The following is a 21,763-nucleotide window of genomic DNA, read 5'->3' as shown; positions in this document are numbered from 1 at the left end:
TTCACGCCGATATGAGCCATCCCATGAGCCATTGTAAAAACTGCAAGCACATATGCATCGGGTAACAACCATCTCTGATGCTCTGTCAATCCAATCCAACAACCATTTGTATCCATTCTACTCGTACTTTCTCTCCACATGCTCAACTCTTTCTCTGTGGCCTCAGCTTGGATGGACTTCACACTCTCTATCGTGTCTTCACACATTCCAACATCACCAGTCCATCCTGCAGGGCCTGCAACATACATTCGGCTCATTACATTCTTTGCCGTTTCTTTCGCGATCTCATCAGCAAATGCATTTCCACGACCAACATCATCAGTCACCTTCTTGTGAGCACTACATTTCACAATCGCCATTTGCAGGGGCAGGGTCAGTGATTCAAGAAGCTCATTCACCAACTGACCATGCTGAATCTTAGCTCCATGCGAAGTCAGGAACCCACGTTCTCTCCACAATTGTCCAAAACTGTGAGCCACTCCAAATGCATACTGACTATCAGTGTAGATAGTCACTTTCATTCCTTTAGACAACACACATGCTCTCGTAAGTGCAATTAATTCTGCAGCTTGAGCTGAATTATGTGGGACACGTGCAGCATCAACAATCGTATGCAAAGTCGTGACAGCATATGCTGCAGTCGTGTCACCATTCCGGAGCTTGAAGCATGAACCATCCACCCATAATGTACCATCACATTCAGCAAGAGAAGTATCGGATAGATCTACTCTCCCTTTCGTCTCTTCCTCTGTTATAAGAAAACAATCGTGCTGTTCTGAAACATCTGATTCCTCTGCAATTGGCAACAATGTGGCTAAATTCAAAGTACTGCACCTTTTTATGTGCACATGACTCGCTAACAGTGTCAATTTGTAACTGGACAATCGAGCACTAGTTAAGTGCTGTGTCTTGGTTCTATTTAACAACGTGTCTACTGCATGTGGGACCATCACGACTAGTGTATTATTCATTACTAGGCCCGCAGACTGTCGAATAGAAACAGCTGCTGCTGCTGTGGTTCTTAAGCAACTTGGCAATGCTTTAGCTACCAGATTCAAAGTCGACGAAAAATAGGCACATGGACGCTGCCTACCTCCAAACAACTGAGTCAACACATACAATGCACAGCCCTCTTTCTCGTGGACATATAATGTGAAAGGTTTACTGTAGTCGGGGGTACCTAACACAGGAGCCGTACATAATGCTGTGCGCAATTCGAGAAAACTTTTCTGACACTCTTCAGACCAAGGAATGGGATTGGGCGTATTTTTACACGTCAATACCACCAAAGGTTTGGCCAATAACGAAAAATTTGGAATCCACGGTCTACAGTACGATGTAATGCCCAAGAAAGCACGCACTTCTCTCTGTGTTCTTGGCACACTCAATTTCGCTATTGCCTGAATTCTTTCTGGGGTCAGTTTCCTTCCCTCCTTCGATAAGATGTGACCTAAGTAGGTCACTTCTTGTCGGCAATATTGTAGTTTGGAAAGTGACACCTTATGATGCAAATCACACAGATGACGCCATAATGACAGCGTTGCCTTTTTACAGATTTCCTCAGTATCTGCAGCAATGAGCAATCATCCACATACTGCACAAGGGTAGCACCTTTAGGTAAAACAATCGTATCAAGCTGTGTTTTTAGAGCTTGACTGTATATTGATGGACTTTCACAGTAGCCCTGAGGAGCGCGTTTAAAGCGGAAGCTGCGACCTCCTAAACTGAAGGAAAAAATATCCCTGCTCTCCTCAGCAATCGGGATGCTGACGAAAGCATTCTTCAGGTCAATCACCGAAAACCAAGAGGCAGATGCTGGGATCATAGTCAATAATGTGGTAATGTCGGGGACAACTGGAAATTGTGGCACAACTATTTTATTCACTTCTCTGAGATCAATCACAAATCTGTACACAGGTGGCTGAGAGGGATCAGTTCGCTTTAAAACAGGCAGAACAGGACTATTGCAAATGTTGCCTCGTGTTTCTTCAATCACATCTTTTTCAATCAATTCGTAAACGATCGCTAGCAAAGCTTTTTCACACTCACTAGATATCCTATATTGTGGAATTCGTGGCATTTGAACATTGGCTTTCAATGTTACAACATATGGTGGAATTTCTAAAAGACCCACGTCATTAGGACCGGTGGCCCAAAGAATATCTGGAAGAAACGACAATTCTGCTGGAAGTTTATCCCTCGACAAATACATGGGAGAAACCACTTTTCTACCTAGAGTAAGTTGTACTCCTGAAGGAGAACAGTACAAAGTTGCATATAATCGTTTTAGCAAATCCAATCCCAGCAAGTTCTCACCACAACCTGTTGTCAGAATGAGGGGTGCTTCGAATTCGCAAGGACCAACAGAAAGACAAAGGGTCAGAAATCGGATTTCTAACTGGGGCGCCAGAAAAACCTACAGAAACGTTCATTTCGCCAGACAAAGGTGCGCCAGGGAGTTTGGAGTGCATAATAGAACTCTTTGTAGCACCAGTATCCAACAGAAAAGGCTCTGACACACCTGATGTAATCACCTCAACGTATGGTCCACTCTGATCTACTGGAACTGAAACGACTCCCTCTCTTTGTCTATGGCTGTCCTAGCAATCATTACCCTCCAAATACTCATCTTCTGTATAGTAATCCTCAACATAGTATTGAGCTGTCCTGTCAGATACGTTGTTCTGCTGATCAAACCTATTCATAGAATTTTGTGGTGGAAGGGGACGTGCGTTCTGGGGGACGTTTGCACGTCCTCTACCTCTAGGGGCTTGCTGAACACCACGACCTCTTACACTAGAAGCACCATTTGCACGCTGTAACAAAATAGGACAACTATACTTGAAATGACCCTCTTCTTTGCAATATGAACACTGGTTGGGGCCTACAGGGACACGTGGCTGAGTGTACTCGACTCTTTGCGAGTTCCTATGATACTGATGAGGGTGCTGAAAATTATTCTGATAGTTATTCTGACCATTATTACTATTGTGACTACCGCCACCACGTGGCGGATATGCTTGCTGCAACAAAACCTTCGTTTTCAACTCCTTAGTCTTTTTGTCCGCTCTGTCTCTCTCGTCTTTGTCCCTATTTTCGTAATATTGGGCAGTAGCCAATATCTGTGCTGAAGAGGAAACTGCCCAAGAACTCTCTGAATCCTTTAACTTTTTACACAACTCTGGAAGCAGATTGTGCACAAATTTATCGACAAACAAACGCTGACCACCCTCCGTGGTCATATCTTGACCGCTGTGGTCGACAAATGTTTCCTCAAACCTGGTGAAGAAATCTGAGACAGTTTCTTCAGCTTGCATGCAGACAACTTATCCCAATTTACACGTATTGCAGGCTTTATCGTTTTCATATAATCAACTATTTTACCAGGGAGTTCTGCTATCAAAGGCTCAGGCTTAGCACCACCAACTTGTCGGGCATCTGCAGCAGCAATATTAGCCCATGAGTCACCTAATTCCTGATCATGATCTGCATGACGAATTTTACCCCATAAAGGCTGTGGAACCACATTCCCAAATAGCATATCGATATCGGCTAAATTCATTATACATGATCCAGCAGTCTGTGACAATTCTTTGTAATACCCTGCAGGATTTTTACGCGGATCAGGTAATGTCTGTTTGAGTGCTAAAACTTCAGCTCGCTTCCATGGGACATGTACCCATACACGCTGAAAGTGTGGCAGAATAGGGGGGTCGACAGTTGTGTTGCCCTCTCTCCATTGTGGGGGAACTTCTCTCATGGGGTACTGTCGCGCCTTTTTCCTACTAGATGTGCCATGCTCAGATTGCGACCCAGAAGCGCTCCCCTTACTCCGATATGATAACAATATTTCAACCGCTTTCTCAACATCTGGACCTACGATCATGCCCTCTCCAAACTTGTACCGCACACGACACAATTCTTGCGGGTTGCATTCTAGATCATTGTCTTCCAAATCCTCACAAAGAAAGACGCACATTTGTTCAAAGACATATCTCTGCGTCGGTGCTTCCCATTGATGGAAGACTTCCATGACAGACTCTACATCATATTTTACAGTGTCCATAACCCATTTCCGATCTAAACGATTCAGTGAGTCACTCTCTTGATAGTCAGGCAGTCGACTTCGCAACTGTCTGCGTCCCATGTTAGGGGTCGTGGTAGGCGACCCGAAAAGAGGCGAGAAAAGGTTAGTGACAGTGCTGGCCATTTTCTGCCGAATGGAAGGTGAAACTGAAGGAAGAACGGGTGGAAGGACTGGGTGAGACAAGGCAGGGTCAGAAGCAATAGCGGAGGGATCTTTAGGAGAAACAGAAGGTGCACTAGGCGAAGTGGTAGAAAGCACAGGTGAAACAGAGGTGATCGGTGTGCCTTGAGGAGGCTGCACCAAAGGAGCAGAAGCCAGCTGAAGAGTAGCTGGTGGGTGCTGTGGAGGAACAGGGGGCACAGGCTGCTCAACTAAAGATTGCGGAGGTGCAGTGGCATTTTGCTCATAGGGGGGTGGTGAACTTAATAAATGTGACATTAATGGATCTTTTTCACGTTCTTTTGCTGCCTCTTGCTGAAGAGACGGCAAAACCGGATAGCATTTATCCATTGCCATTTTACGTTGCCTGTGCAACTGCTCACCCATCTGCTCTTCTTCATTGTCTTTATACTGCATAGCAGCTTGCATTACTGAAAGTCCCCCTTCTCTCTTATTTTTCTTAGCTAATTTGATTTCCTTCTGTTTGGACTCCTTACGCCATAGGCGGAAAGAGTCAAACATCGCCGGCCGGGCTTTCTTTTTGAAAAGTTTAACTTCAAGGTTATCTAAGATTTCGGTATCAAAACTACCATATTGGGGCCATTTTAAAACACCATCGTTTTTGGTGTATTTGATCCACACTTCATTGTATGTGATGGGGCCTAACCCATGTTTCACATACAATTCGTAAGTTGGAGTTCCAACCGGAGGAACCGGACACGAGTCCTCCAATCGGGAGTCCCTATTATTACAACCAAGGCAAAACAAATTTCCAAGTCTAAGACCAGGCATTTTCGCTCACTAGTCTAGTTCCAAACTTCAAAGGATTATCGATTACGATATTTCTCGTGAATACACGAGTCCCTTGGTTTTGGTGCTTGCAAGTACCAAATCAAAAACCAACTAAGGACTGGGAGACGCTCCACTTATACTTAACTGAAATATCGATGACGTCACCAGAAGACTCGTCTTAGTGTTTCGCTCTACCAAACTTCAAGGGTCCAAATCAGGGCGATAGCCAGGGCAGCAGTCGACCACGTCGACATGCAGGGGTCGATGAGGTGGTTGGCCGTCCTCCGGAATTTTCACACGAAGCTCCTCACGAACCTCTGGCTGACTGGCACCACTGTAATCGCCCCAAACGATTGGGCGCCAGCTGAGGTACTGGGTTTTTAAGAACCGGCACAGAACCGGCAACCCAGCGGTGTCAAGGTACACCCAGAGACCTCGGGTTCTTCCTGATTCAGACCACAGAAACTCGGAGTCTTCTAGGTGAAGTCAAGGATCGATTTTATTGGCTGCAACCAAGGTAACAGGTGTCCTAGAAGTACAACACACGGGAAGTATATTCTCAGGAGACTGCTTCAATTTACAAAGTCAGGCTTCTCTCTTTATACAGAATATTCAGCTTCAGGCAAACATTCTTCGAATTTGCAATACATCATTTACAGTTTCTTGTTACAAAGGAAAAGCAGAGTCATGATGACATGTACATATTTCACGTCGGGCTGCCCACAACAAATCACCCGGCAAGGCCATACATTTCATCAGATATCGGTGGACCCCCAATAAAAACGGGCACCTCCCCACCATAAAGTAAGTGAAGCAAGAAGAGTAGAGACAGATGGGAGCAAGATACGGCAGGTGTGTGCGCTGAAATGGTTTTATGGTTTGTTGAACTTTGATGCTATCTTGTTCGGCCACTGGGAGGGGAACTGACCGAACGAGTTCGGCCTGGGGCAATGGTTCCAACTTGCATAGGTCATAGGAAAGTCGATTAAGGAGTATGTGTCCTTGTGGAATTGAATTCAGCTGGATTAAGGCCTATGTAAAGGGCAACACATAAAAGGAAGTCAAGGGTTCAGAACGCAAATGACGATTTCGAGGTGAAATCGTTACTCGAATATGCTGAAAATATTTATACATGGTGTGTTCGTCATTCTCGGTCTTTTGATACCAAATTCGTCATGTTTCGGAGAGTTTTAATTCTCGAGTCCAGAATGATCACATGAGTCCAGAATTTTCAGAACCACAGTCTGACCCGGTCAGTCAACCTGTAAATCTTGTGTTTTACAGGTGAGCTGTCATCAGTGTCCACATCAGTGATTAACATCTGGGGTCAGAGAGAAGAGAGGGGCAAACTATCCCAACAACTGGTAACAGTCACTCTGCTTATCTCGGGTCAGTGTAGGGGAAAGGATCACACCTTCCACTGACCCCTCGTGCTCCTTGGTGGACAGGAGGTCAGGGAGAGGTCACTCTCCTCCTCCACCCCATCATCTGTCGCCAAGAGCATGCTCACTTTGGACCTCTCGAAGTGGGGCTTGAGGCGGTTCACGTGGAAGACCCTTAAAGGGTTCCTTGGAATCTGCAAATTCACCAGGTAGGGGACATCACGTTTGCGCTCCACCACCTCAAAAGGCCCAGTCCACTTGTCCTGCAAGGCACAAGGTTTCACTTGGGCCATGACCCACACTTTTTGCCCAGGCTAAAATTCTACCAGAGTGGCATTCTGATCATACCACTTCTTCATTTCTTCCTGGCTTGTTTCCAGGTTCGCCTGAGTGAGTTTCCTGAAGCGGGCAGTTTGGTTTCTGAAAGCCAGCATGCAACTAAACACATTGGGGAGTTTTCCTGGGAGCTGCCTCCCAGCCTGCTTTCACTAATCTCAGAGGTCCTCTCACAGGGTGGCCATACAGGAGCTCAAAAGGACTGAACCCAAGAGACTGTCCCACTTACGCCTCATGGGTTCTGTTAGACCCTTTATCATGCCCTTCAAGGTCTGGTTGAATTTCTCCACCAGACCGTTACCTTATGGGTGGTAAGGAGTGGTGAACTTGTAGGTTACACCACACTCCTTCACAGGGATGTCATATACTTCGTTATGAAATTGATCCCAAGGTCAGAAACCACCTCTCTGGGTAAACCCAAACAGGAAAAGATCAACATTACCGCCTGGCCAACCACTGGTGCAGTCATTGTCCTAAGAGGGATTGCCTCTGGGTACCGGGTGGCATGGTCCACCAAGACCAGGATTTACCTGTTGCCCATGGCTGTCTTGGGATCCAGTGGCCCCACAATGTCCATCCCTACCCTCTCAAAGGGCATTCCAACAACTGGAAAAGGTTGGAGAGGAGCTTTGACCTTCCTCACACTCTTGCCACTTGCCTGGCAAGTTTAGCAAGACCTGCAATGTCCATCCGACTGCCTTTGCATTTGAGGCCAGAAGAAGAGGGTGACAAGCCTGTTAAAGGGCTTGTCCTGCCCCAAAGGTCCTGCTATAGGCACGTCGTGAGCCAGACCCAGTAGGAAGGTCCGGAAGCGCTGCGGTATCACCAGCACACGGGCTGACCCAGGCTCAGCGACCTTAGGCTCACTATACAGGAGACCATTCTCCCTGTAGATCCAATGTGATCCGGACTGATAACCAGCGGCCTGGTCTGCAGTCTGCTACCGCAGACGCTCCAGAGAAGGGCACTCTTTCTTCTCCCTGATGAATTCTTCCCTGGTGGGACCCCATTCTTGCTGCCAATGGCTCAGCTCAGAGATGTCCCCCAGTTCAGCTACCTGTTCCCCAGTAGGCATCGGGGCATCTCCCTCAAGGTCAGCCTCCTTTCGGTCCATTGGAACTTCAGGGTCGGTTTCCCTCACCCCTTGCCCTTTCTCTTGGCAGGGACCTGGGCCACCGTTTTAGGCTCCAAGTCCTTCTGATCACCCTTTCTGGCCACCATTGACCGAGTGGACACGCATGCTCACTCTGGCAACCCAAGCATCTCCGAGTGAGACCTGAGCTCAACATCCTTCCACAAGGACTGCTCCAGTTCGTTACCTAGCAGACAATCTCCAGGCATGGTAGCGCTCCCAATCACCCTGCAAGGGGCCTGAGACCCCCCTCATTCAAAGGAAATCTGCGCCACCATACACTAACGCTCTGAGTTTTCCACAGCAACTACTTGGTGGAATGCCCCGGGGACTACCTGCTCTTCAGAGACCAGGTGACACCAGAACTGAGGTCACACTGGCTCCAGTATCTCTGAGAGCCTCTACCCTTTTCCCATTGATGGTCACCCAGGTGCTGTATTTCTTTGTGTTAGGGGGCACCTGGTTTCCTGGGACCATCTCACTGTCTCGTAATGAGACAAGGGTCATCTCTGGGGGATCCCCACCCTCCTGTGGGTACCCCTCCTAACCAAGTGCTACACCTGCCAACAGCTTGGTCTGCCCACCAGTGGATGACTGTGCCCTCTTGGGACACTTGGGGCCCCTCTTTATGTGGCCCACCTGGTCACATGCAAAACACTTGCAGGGTCAGGACTCTGCAGGCATTCCTGAAGAGACCACTGCTTTCTTATCCACTGGAGGATGGGAACCTTTACCCTGGGTGTTAGTGTGGGGCCCTTTAGAGACCTCCTGTGCTTTACCCTTGTCCCCCCACTTTTCTGCTGAGGACCATGCCCACTTTTGGCTGAGTCTCCTCCAAACGCTTTCCTGTGGACCCTGGTACTCACTCCAAGGTCTGCTCCCACAGCAGGCTTCCTGTGGTCAGTTAGCTTCCTATAAATCAAGTACTGACGCAGCTCTGTAAAACATATACTAGACAAGTGCTCCCATGCAATAAAATTGTAGAGCCCCTGAAAATCTGTCACATAACTGCCCTTCACCCAGCCATCCAGAGACCTGCAGAAAGAATCTATACATTCCAACTAAGTGTTGGCATCGGTTTTCTTGCTGGACCTAAACTGATCCCTATACTTCTCAGGAGTGAGACCATACCTGGTGAGTAGAGCATCCTTCATATCAGCATAGGTGAGGTTCTGCCACTTACCCAAAGCTATTAGAGTATCCCTAGCTTCTTCTGGGAAGAGCGGCCACAACCCTTCCCCCCAATTCTTCTCAGGGACCCCATTCATATGATTAGACGCCTCATACTGTGGGGGAGCGCTTTTCTGAGGATCACCGGTGCATGGGTTCGCCCTTCTTTGCGCACTGATCCTTTAGACGGACAAAATATAGATTGGCACGGAAGCTGTAATATCAAAGAAAATAGATTTATTAACCTCTCATGAGCGAGACTACGTCAATACGGTACCCTCAGGCCACTGTATGAGGTAGTCCAGGGAGTACTAAACCATGGGCCTTTTATGGCCAGTTTATACCTGAGTAATCATGAAGGCTCAAAAAGAGGTGGTACGAGTATACACATGAATAGCTATTACACATTTATGAACAACTGGAAACTACTTAGTCAACAAAGTAGGAGGAGTAACAGAGTTGCTGATATTAGTTAAAATAGTCTGACAAGTTACTTTAAGAGCAGGTGCATTCTAGCAGCTACAGGCCTTTCTGAGCATGTGCAATGCTCTGGCTCAGTGCTGAAGGAGTTAACTATAGATGATTACTCAGGCGTAATAGAAAAGCAGGCAACAGTGAAGACAGGGAAGCACATGGCCAGCACCTGGCTAACTAAAATGGCTTGTAAAAACAACAGGAGTATAACCCATAGACCAGGTTGAGATCTGGGTAGGTGAACAATCAGAAACAACAATATCTCAACTTGTATCATTGAGGGAGTCAATTAAACAAGTATGTGCCATACATTACAAGGAAGGAAGAAGGGAGGCTCTTGGTACGTTTTTGAAATGTGCACATGGCATCATATAATTAAAGTAACAGTACAAATGGTACAGTTGTAACAGCACTGTAGGCATATAATGCAAATCATTGGGGCAAAAGACAAGATAACCTCCAGATATATTTGAACATTGACACAGAGATATGTAAGGCCTAGGTAAATGTGAAACCTATGTCTAACAATAGTGTCCAGAAATTAATCAAAACCCTTTTTTTATGTAATTATATATTTTTATTTACTTATTTTATCTTTTTTCTTTTTCATATATTTTCATCACATATATCAAAAATTGTTTATATATTATATCTTTAGTTTTTCTCATATACATTGATTGTATTAGGGAGACATACAATATAATTTACACAAACATACATTTCAATGTTATACACACTTTAAAAACCTAAAGGAGGGGTTTGAATTTATCCAGTAGAAAGGCTAGTGGTTGATAAAAAGAGAAACACTAATGTGCGCCATGTTGTATGTTGCATATTATATTCTTCGGTAGCCATAGGTGATATCAATATAGTCTAAGTCTGTATATCTACATATGTGTATATATTTATTATTTAATATTTTGATGGCCGTTTATATCCCAATTATAACAGTGGCTTCACAATAAATCAATTTTGTGATCTGAATGGATAAGTGGTGTGCCATTATATACCCTATAGTCAGGAATTCATTCTTCTATTATATTCAGAGACAGCTTCTTATATTTCCATTCTTAACTTTAGATTTATGATTACCTATTGATAATTTTTGCCCCATACTTTATCTAGCAAATAAATTGTCTCCAGAATGACGCACCTTACTGGTATATTTTTATTCCAACATATGGCTAGTAAATAGCCTTTAATCCTGAACTACGTATAGTGGTTATTATAAGATACTGGTACATCTACAGCTGGCAAGTCACTATCTAGCCTATTTTCAATTGATAGCATGTACTTGCGCCCAAGGTATTTCCTGGTTCAGACCCCTTTTAAAGGTGTCCAGGGTGAATAGCCAAAATACCTCTCGCTTTTTTCTTATGGGTTCACTACTTTGATTAAATTTAGGTAGAATAGGTTCAAGGATGATCCATTTAATATCCTCTGTGTGGTTCATCTTGACAATGTGTTCTACCAGTGGTGCTGACATCTTTTTAGTGCGAATCGCAGAGCGATGCTCTGTGAGTCGAGTGTTGAAATTTTGCGCAGTTTCACCAATATACCCTAAACCGCAAGGACAGAGTAAGAGCTAATGCTAAAATGGCCAACTGTGGGAACTAGCAGAAATCGCTGTTAGCATGAAACGCTTGATTTCCCGAGCCCGTAAAAGGGCCTGGTACTGCCACCCTGACCATCTCCTCACATCAAAACTCAAAAAAGCCATGACCCGCATACTGTTTGTCTCCAAATTCAGTCCCTGCAGCAACCAAGTGAGCAAGATCATTAAACGGAATTGGTCACTACTGCGCACATATGAAGCATTCAAGGAACACCCTCTTTTCTCATACCAACGTGGTGACAACCTATCCGCCCACCTAGTACATACAATCACATGGCCCACTAATCCCAGCCGACAGAACACCATCACTGCCACCTGGGGATTGCCTCCAGTCATTGGACATTACAAGTGCCAGGCTTGTATAGTGTGTGATCTGCCACTCAACACAAAAGAGTTCCAAACCAATAACAAGTCTTACAAACTCAATACTTTGACCAACTGTAGGTCACAGAATGTCATTTACGCAATCCGCTGCCCATGCGACCTCATATACATTGGCCAGACCACTCAGATGGTTAAACAGAGAATAATCCAACACAAAAGCAGGATCCACTGCAAAGTCTTGACCGCCCCGTTGGTTGCCCACTACATTGAGAAAAAACACTGTGAGACAGATATTACCTGGCAGGTGATTGACCAAACCCACACTACTCATCAGAGGTGGTAACATCAAAGCACTGCTGAACTAAAGTGAATGTAAATGGATTACCACCTGTAACTCAGTCAACCTTGGCCTTAACACTATTGACGAATGGAATAGCACAATTATTTTGTAACTCGCCATGTTCATGCAATTTGCATTCTGCAACCTCTGTTTTCCCCTGTTTCCCCTTCCGCCAGCAGAGCATGTATATGTATAATTATTTTTTCCCACCCGCTACCCGCACCACCATGAAGTGCCTTGTCCCCTCCCCTTCGCATCACGCTCCTGCATGAATAAACCAGGACTGCTCTAAATCTTTTGAACTTAGTCTGGAGTTTTTATTGCCTTTTCATTGTCATAAACTACCTGTTGTAAGCATGCAGCCTACAGAATACCAATATGTTTATTGGATGCTACACAAACTGCCTTCACCGGGCTCACCCACACTCTTGCATGAATATACGAGGACTGTACTTATTGTTTAAATCAGTCAGAACTGTTAATTGTTTATTGTCATGAACTACCTGCTATTAGCTTGCAGCCCACCGAATATTAGTACGTTTCAGGGGTGCACGCTTCATCAATGCGCCCTCGGCGAGGGATCTTCAGGCATCACATGCTTCCCTCTACCTGTGTAGCCCCACACCATTTGATGTCATAACCGCCATCCCCTCTCCCTCTCTCGCCCCACCCCCAAGCCGCATCATATCAGACACGCCCCCACCCCGGTCACATGACCGCGTGACGTCACAGTACCCGGAAATGCCTTATCTTAACAGCCACCGCTGTCTGCCTTCACCAAGCGGTTCCACACTGACCGGAGCGTCACCCTACTCGCTGAATTAACTCCACACTTAACGGTAAGCCTGGCCAGACGTCCTTTCTCCCACACCGCCTGGCTGGAGACCGTCCCCTTGCTGATACCCACCCTGATTCTCACCCTAGATTTCCCCCGACCGCATCCAACTCCTCGGTCGCACAGAGGCTCCAGAACCACACGCCTCCACAGCCTACGCCGATCCTCGCTCACAGCATCCCAGCCCAGAGGTCTGAAGCCCCGACCCTGTGGCAATCGTATCTCTCTCCTAAGGTAAGACAACACCTTAGCGCCTGCGATAAATCGCACGTCAACCCTCCGCTTTTGCCTCACTGTTCCTAACTCAGCCATAGGGCTTCCTGAAACCCCGTGGGAGCCTCCACGCTTCACCCCGCCCCTTACCGACAGCCTTCCCATCTGGATTGATTCCTCTTGCTACGCCGTGGACAAGGGACCATGTCCATCTCAGGTAGATTCTATCTTTCTCATCCATGCCCAGCTTTTGCCACGCTTCACGCGCCGCAGCTCCTAAACCGGTTCTCCCCTTCCCGGTTTTTCAGCCACCGGCTCGCCTTCACGCAGACGTCATTCGCTGCGCCACCCTTGGACCCTCCACCTTGTTCTCTCCACCCAGCCTGACCCTCAGGTAGGCCCAGCTGCCTGCGTTGATTTCACCTACACGCGCATTCCCCTTCCACACCCGACCCGTCTCATTCCCTCCCTGTACAGCACTATCCATCCTGGCAAACCAGTCCTGAAGATGATCCTGATTCATTAGGATCGAAACGTCGTCGACTCCTCAGCTCAACTGACGGCGCCAAACCTCTTGTGGTTCAATTAAATCGCTCAGTCATTACCTACCCAGTCATTGTAAATCATTCCTTTTAACCACAAAGTTCACTGTACATATTTCACAATTTTGTCACCGTGCGCCTTTCGCTGATTTCACATTGTCACTTGCATCGTCACTTTTCTGTGTCACAAGCACAATTGTGTACCACGTCCAATTCGGGCTGCCTTTGCATTCTATGCCTACAGTGCTGTTACAACTGTACCATTTTTATTGTTACTTTAATTATATGATGCCTTGTGCACATTTCAAAAACGTACCAAGAGTCTCCCTTCTTCTTTCCTTGTAATGTATTGCACATACTTGTTTAGTTGACCCCCTTAATGATACCAGTTGAGATATTGTTGCTTCTGTTTCTAACTAAAATGGCTGCCACAAACAAAATGGCTTCAGCTCATGCTAACAGCGATTTCTGCTAGTTTCCACAGTTGGCCGTTTTAGCATTAGCTGAAGATATCTGCTATGAATTAATAGAAGTATGGAAGTTATTCTGCACATCTATCCTCATAAATCCATTAATATCTTCATCCATAGCTAGGTGGGCATTTACATTTTGAACATTTGGTTTAACTGGTGAGATACAAGTAGAAATACATGCGGAACAGAGCATTGGGTCACATTAAATGCAAAGGCAGCAGGAAAAAAGGATCACAACAATTATATATAGGGCTGATAATAGCTTTCAGCCCCAAATGGAAAACCTTGTTTAAAATCAGCAAGTCCAAGTCCATGTCCCTGAGTTCTAGTGGATTTCAGTGGCTATTTTATTCAGTTTGGAAATAGCCACCAGTATATACCTGATGCTATTTCTAAATACAAAAAAACATTTTATTGCACAAAAACAATCTTTGTGTTGGGGGACCAGGAGGACCAAATGGGGCCATGGGAATTAGGACGAGGAGCCGCAAAGGGCTGCTCCTCCTCCAAAATGGGATGACCAAAGGGGTACAATGCTAAAAAGTACTTCAAGAATAGAAGCCGCTGTACAACCAGCCAGAGGGGAGTCTTCTCCCTGTGTCCGTCTGAACCTCACAGGCAGACCCCTATTGTTCATGAAAAGTTATTTTCCAACGGTGGAGCTGCACAACTTGCAACTCAAATAGACAATCAGGGCCCAAAGTTCATTTTTTCTTTTAGGATAGGGCACCTACCCTCCGGGGCAAATACTCTCAGCAATCCTGTCCAGTGTCTCAGGCAGTGCACCAGTATTCTTCACTTTAATCTAACAGGCACCAAAGGCACAGCACCTGTACCCTGAATTCAAGTCCTTCCCTAACTCCTGTGTTGCTACGCTGGTGCACTGCTCTTTTGTCGGGGTCACATATTGTACCCATTATGCCCAGGCACCTCTTGATCAACAAACAGAGGTGCAGATGTGCATGCACTTAGGGACCAGGACTCAAAGGCCTAATGCTGGAGTATCTGAAGCAACCCTTGTTTCAAAGGGGGTCACCTCCAGCAAAAGCCTCCTTGCCGTCCTTGTCAGTCTGTGATTCTCTCAGCTGGGCATCAAAAACTGGATCCATGCCAAGAAGTCTCCATCCTGATTTGTGACCCCGTCTTTCGTCCAAGACAGTGGCAGGAGTACACACTTAACGTTGTGTTACTTGGCCCAGTGCTTCCAGCCTTCTTCTTTCACTGTGGTCCTAGTTGCCAGCAATGCCTGTGCTGGTTCCCTTTACTTTGACTCCAAGCTGGACCGGCGCAGACTCCCCAGTCTGGATCTGATGTTTGGATCCCTCTGGCAATGGTTGTAGGGTAGCAGATACCTATTGGTGGTCAGAACAGAAGATCTTTAGACAAGGCATACAAATAATATATCAACAGAGAAGATACTCTATTTCAGAAAACTTCTTTAGTCTTGGGGCACCCCATATATTAGCAAGGCACCCAAGAACCACTTTATCTATCTGAGAGTTAAAAAAACACCCTGGACCTATTAACAAGTATAAAAGGAACTTTTTGATGAACTGACAAGAGTAAAACGTTACACGATTTGATTTGTTTCTCCCAATCCCAAGCTGCCAAGGAAGTCTATGTTTATTTACTAAATTCTGAGGGAAAAAGAAAAACAATGCGGACATACTCTAAATCCTTACATTTGTTTATTCCTATATTATTCATCTGAAGAACCTCAAGAAAGGGAATTTTCAGAACGAGCATCCTTTTGTGTTTCTTGCCTTAACAAGCTTGTGTTTTATAAGTCATAACCTTTCCCTACTTGTACAGGACTGCAGACACTTCTACAATATTTTTTCTTACATAAAAACACCTCCATTTTACCCTTCGGACCATGCTCTCATGTTCTAGGCACGGCGGGAAAATCTAAAAACTGCTAATTTAACAGGGATCCTTACTACATAAATACCTAACAAAATCTCAACATAGTGGGTACATGAATTTCTCCAGCAAAACCTATTGTGGCAAACAAACTTCTATAAAGCAATATTTTTTCTTCAAACTGTTTGCTGAGGATCACACGGGCATCTTTCCTAACGTTGTGAACCCTTGTGCATTCTACTTTTCACAATCTGGACTAGGTAACATAATTTTCAAATAAAAAACCCTATTCACCAGCTCTAATAAGGGCTGTCAGCGCAATTACAGAGACTAACTAATAAGAGACTAGTAATGACCTTGCAAAACTGTATATATCATGAGAATAACATAAGCAATAAGGGTGTTATCACTAATAATTCTAACAATTTTAAAGCAGTATTACTGAATAGCCAATTAGACGTCTCATGGCCGTTCCTAGACAGCTTAGACAGGCTCAAGAGATTGAAAAAGAAAGAGAGAGAGAGAGAGAGAGCACATAAATCAAGAAAAATGACAATGTGTTACTTAACTTTAGTTAACCTTAATTTGCACAAGAGCTAGCCTCCTACCCTATTCCGCAGTAGGTAACCGAAACAGGTGACCTCCTGTCGACAATATTTACTCCCATTTTTGGCAGCTGGGCACAAACAGACTTGTAGGAGGTAACTAGCACCTTGAGCTAGCTAGAAAACATTAATAATCAACTACCAATTCCTTTAGCTTATTGAGCTGTGTAACATAATAGCACATTAATGCAAACTTTATTTCATAGCCTCTCGTTCTGGCCCTAGCACAACAATTTTGAGTGAAAACCAGTATTTCTGTATGCATGGCAGAGCTATTCTCTGCATATGGCCTACAGACGCTGCCACCCCTTGATAATGTTATTCAATAGGATAAACCCCACCTGCATATCTCCTACACCTGTATTATTTCTCAAGAAAACAGTGATATCCCCATGTGCTCCTAACAGAATATGCAATATTTCCTTTAGCTAATGTTACCTAAAACAGATCTGTGGTGTCCAATCTTGTTCCAGGAAGGCTTAATCAAGGCCATAAGTTCATTGAAACAACTAAGTAAATTCTTCCATTTCTTAAACGTAGTTAAATTACTAATAATGATATCCTAAATATTATTAACATGAATTGAGAATTAATTTTGACCCTAATTGTCCTAGGCACATTATAGCCTCAGACATCATTAGAGCAAAAATTACATTACCTGTAGTATTTTACCCTACAATGTTAGAATCAGAAAATGTAATTAATACAAAGAACTCAGTTTATTAAACTACTCTTGTGTAATGTAGAAATCACATACTGTCACAGTGGCTCCCTGCGTGGACATTTTACGTTCAGTAGTGCTGGTCAGTTCTAAATACAGAACTTAGCCTCTGACCCTTAAACCTGTTGTCCCCAGTCTGAGAAAGGCTATTCCCATGCGGCTTTTACAATTCAAAGTACCTCTGGAGAAGCACAGCTGAAAAGCAGTCCTGTTCCGTCCCTATGTGCTGATGATTTTAATGGTAGGATGCACTTTTGCTGTCTTGTTTTTGTTTTAGTCCTTTGAAATATGCGTTCTAGCACCTAAAGAACTTGCTCAAAATTCCAGTTTTCAGAATGCCATAATTCGCTCAGAACTATCATGCATTAAGGCGCGCAATGTAATTCTCATGTCTGTAAAGCTACTCATTGCTTAACTTTGTAAGTGCATTTCAGACTACAGCCAGTAGGCAATACTAGGAATCATATTTTAAGTTTGTCCCTAAGATTCAGTAATATTGTCATTGCTAGAGAAACGAATATTCACCTTTTTAATTTTTATGCACAGTATATTTTAACCATTTAGACATTGAAATCTTGACACACACTTTGCACAAGGTAATTTTCTGTAGTGCTAAATATTATTGAATTTTCACAATAGTGGAATTAGACATTATGAAAATCCTAACAGTGCAAAAACGATTTTAATACAATGACTTTTAACAATTTTTTTCATGTAGCAATTTTGTTTGAATAATGATCACTAACCCTTTTGATGTTTCCACATATGAAAAGCAAGCCTTATTCATTTCCTTTTGCCTTTAAATGCATTTATTTATGACACTAAGCACAGAAGCTGTACTGAAACATAAAAGGTTTGTGCCACTTGTTAAAGGGCAGTAATTATTTACCATCAGATCCACAGATGTGCTTATTTAGAAAAGCAACAAGAAAGAAAGTCCTTACTTTTAATCCGTTCTCTTTTATCCAAAATAATGAAGCTGTATTTCTAACTTTTAAAATCAGCAGTCTTTAACGCACGTGCCTTCATACCATGTTGTACTAATTTAAAACCTAGTTCCCACAGCTTGATCTGTAGCTTGTGCCCGGGCATAGCCATGTTTTATTTACTCAGCTGTGCTTCACAACCAGCAGGTGTCAACTTCTACGCTAAAACCCTTTGCTGTATTCTAATGTCCTCAAAAAGTTTGCAAACCATTGATTAACTCCGTCTGTTCTGACAGACAGCTTCCTTCAGACAAACAGCTTTGAACAGCTGTTTAAAAGCTCATTCTAGCACCGGGAATTGAGCACATTTCAGTCTATTTAAAACCCAGGCAATTCAAGCCAGTACAAATCTATCGTTTTGCAATGTGAAAAAGAGGCGCTTTTATTTTAGCAGTAACTAATTACTCAGATGACGTGAATGTTTTTTAATATTAATATCTAAGGATAATTCTGTAACATTTTGTATTGAGTCCTAGTTGTGTAAAGCACACACATTTGTTTTTTTTCTTCTTTCTATGAGGTCTATTTTTTCCCTATTGAGTGTTAATTCTAATGTTTCTTTACAACTGAGGCAATATTCACACATCTAAACGTTGTTACTGCTTTACTGTTAATGGTAGCGTGCAGCAATTTAGCATATGTTATATAATTAATTCCTTGAATTTTAAAGTGTAATTGTTTCAATGACATTAGCAGAACACAAGGACGACAACGAACCAAATTGAGCTTATTCCAGACATTTTCAAGAAGGGGGCCACACACTCAGAACACACAACACTGCTTGCTAAGGCAAACCATTCTTACACAAAAAACACAGTCACTACTCACTCAAACAAGTACTTCACAAGCATCACCACCGGTGTCAGTCCACAAACCACATCGACGCTCCAAAAAGCAATCAACCCACAAATCAACACTTAGGACAAAAGCAAGAGACAGTCCATAGACTGACTCAAACCAAACCATTTGTAAGTATCAATTGTAAATCATATTTACAAAAACAGCTCTAGCCCCAGACCTTTTCCAAAATACACCGAATTACCAATGGAGCTAGCGGGACACTCAAAAGCGCTCCGTATCACCATTTATGAATTTTACTAAGTGCGTAGATCAGGATCCTTTTTTTTGTATATATATATTTGTTCCACAGTGTATGATACATTATGGAAGAAATACTGTATTTAATGTACATAAACCTATTAGGTATCCCCTCTAGGGGAGTCAGCTGAGTACTTTCAAAATCCATATTGGTACCATCAAGACAGCAACACTTTCTACGAAGTGTGCTAGGAGCAGGCATGCCAAAAATATTACAATGCGATATAATAATATAATCAAAAACTTATTTATCCTGAGAATTATCCAAAAGTAGAGACAAATCTCCACATTACCTGCATTTATTTGCTGCAGCAAACAAACAAACAAACCAAAATCTTGGCCAAGTTATACAAAAGTGTTGCATCGCGACCTTACCAAACAAGTCTCCAGCTTCCAACTGCCAAGTTCTGAATAGACCTAATGGTCACTTTGAGATGAACACTAAAGGGATCTCAGTCAGGGACCGGTCACCACCTGGAGGGTCAAATCGGGAAAATCAGAAAAGCACTTTGGTCTGCAAAGACCAGGGTCTCATTGTGTAGTGTACATCCTCAGCGAGATTCCAAACCTCTGTCGAGACCACTCTTTTGGGTGACCGAGTCTCCTGATGAGCCCCAAGACAGGCGCCAATTTGTGGGGGTGAGCTTTTTGGAGGCTCTCAGGTGCAGGGGTTTGCCCTTCTTTGTGCACTGCTCCTTAAGACTGACAAAATAGAGATTGGCACGGAAGCTGTAATATCAAAGAAAATAGATGTATTAACCTCTCATGAGGGAGACTACGTCAATACGGTACCCTCAGGCCACTGTATGAGGTAGTCCAAGGAGTAAAGAAACCATGGGCCTTTTATGGCCAGTTGCTAGCTGAGTAAGCATGAAGACTCAAAAAGAGGCGGTACAAGTATACACATGAATAGCTATTACACATATATGGACAACTGGAAACTACTTAGTCAACAAAGTAGGAGGAGTAACTGAGTTGCTGAAATTAGTTAAAAAAGCCTAACAGTTACTTTAAGAGCAGGTGCATTCTAGCAGCTACAGGCCTTTCTGAGCATGTGCTGTGCTCTAACTCAGTGCTGAAGGAGTTAACTTTAGATGATGAATCAGGCGTAATAGAGAAGCAGGCAACAGTGAAGACGGGGAAGCACATGGCTAACTAAAATGGCTGCCACAAACAAAATGGCTTCAGCTCATACTAACAGCGATTTCTGCTAGTTTCCACAATACACCTGGAACCACCTGTGTATGTCATCCCCCTTCTTGAGTTCCTTGCCTACATTCTTGGGGATGTGCACAATTCTGTCTGACTGCCCTGACGAATTGCTGCCACCATCTGAGCTGGTTCTACTTCTCTGATCCAGCTCCTTTATCCTGATCTCATGGTCTAGAATCATCCTTTTCTCCTCCATGGCTAACTCAAGCTTCTCCAGTTCCATAGCAACACTGGTTTAAAGGGTGCCCCGTTCCAAAAGCACATCCACCCTTGGAATAGGCTCTTCTGCCTCCATGCCAAGATCCCCAGACAGCTCACTAGCATGTTTGGCTGCTACCCAGGCCCTCAGTGCCTTTTGTAGCTCCTCTTTTCTGGTGAGGCTTCTAATTTGGACTTCTTTGCAGATCGCCTTCAATTCCTTCACATTGTAGGTTTCTAACCTCTCTTCCTCAAAGGATGCAGCAGATGATTCAATTGATTCAGGCATGTTGAACTGGAAAGTTCAAGTTCAAGACCAATGGAAAGGCAAAAATAGACCAAAAAACAGTATGTGGTGTTGTGTGTCGTTTTAGATACCGTATTTAGGTTTCCCGATTTACGCCCTTATATAGGCACAATTCGCATTGCCCGTCTTTAGGCATAGAAATCCAACCCTTTATTAGGCATTATTACAGGCATGGCCACCTACATGTGTCCATCCACGTCACACTGAGTTCTTGGAAAACCAGACTTTTAAGCCTTTAGGACTTCCCCTTGCTTGGATTATTGATATCTCCAAGAACTCATTTATAATGCATGAACATCTATTCCTTAGGGGTTCATTCATGACGTTTCTCTGCCCGACTTTTACGTCAATACTGGCATTCCTAAACACCTTCAAGGTATAAATATAACTTCACTTGCCATGGCACGGCACGGCTACCTACCGACTGCATGATTGCATACTTGCACGGCTCGCCAGCGGCTCGCCATGGCAAGTTTGGAAGCTAATCCCTTCTTGTTTATTCGAGACGTTTCTAGTGATCTCTGAGTTAGCTGGCACACACACAAGTAATTAAGTTTAATGTACTCGATAGAGGCATACTGACCTCAGTCCTATGCCACAACTATAGTATATATTATTCCAATGCGCAGAGCCTATCAGGGATATAGGAACTACACTACAGTGGTATGTAATGGTCTGCGATATGCTAGTAGTGCACACCAATCACTGTAAGTTAAGTGCACACGCAAGTCCTATCCTCACCACTGACAACCAATGTTAGAAATGGGGATCTCTAGTTGGCATAAGTTTGCACGTTGTCCAAATAGGGACCCTTTCTTCTAGTCAGGATAAGGGAGTTACACTCCTAAAATAACCCCTGCAAATTCTCTTGGTAGCTTGGCACGAGCAGTCAGACTTAT

General features: G+C 44.0%; 1 long non-coding RNA gene across 1 annotated transcript in view; it reads right to left on the bottom strand.

Moving 5' to 3' along the window:
- Positions 1–12,523: 12,523 nt before the first annotated feature.
- Positions 12,524–21,763, bottom strand: part of LOC144768554 (uncharacterized) — a 63,076-nt gene continuing 53,836 nt past the window's right edge. The window contains exon 4 of the long non-coding RNA XR_013598569.1: positions 12,524–15,226. This is a non-coding gene — a long non-coding RNA (uncharacterized LOC144768554). The remainder of the gene's footprint in view (positions 15,227–21,763) is intronic.

The sequence above is a fragment of the Lissotriton helveticus genome, chromosome 7 (assembly GCF_964261635.1).
Source record: "Lissotriton helveticus chromosome 7, aLisHel1.1, whole genome shotgun sequence".
Lineage (NCBI taxonomy): Eukaryota > Metazoa > Chordata > Amphibia > Caudata > Salamandridae > Lissotriton > Lissotriton helveticus.
This window is presented reverse-complemented; position numbering and strand designations above follow the sequence as displayed.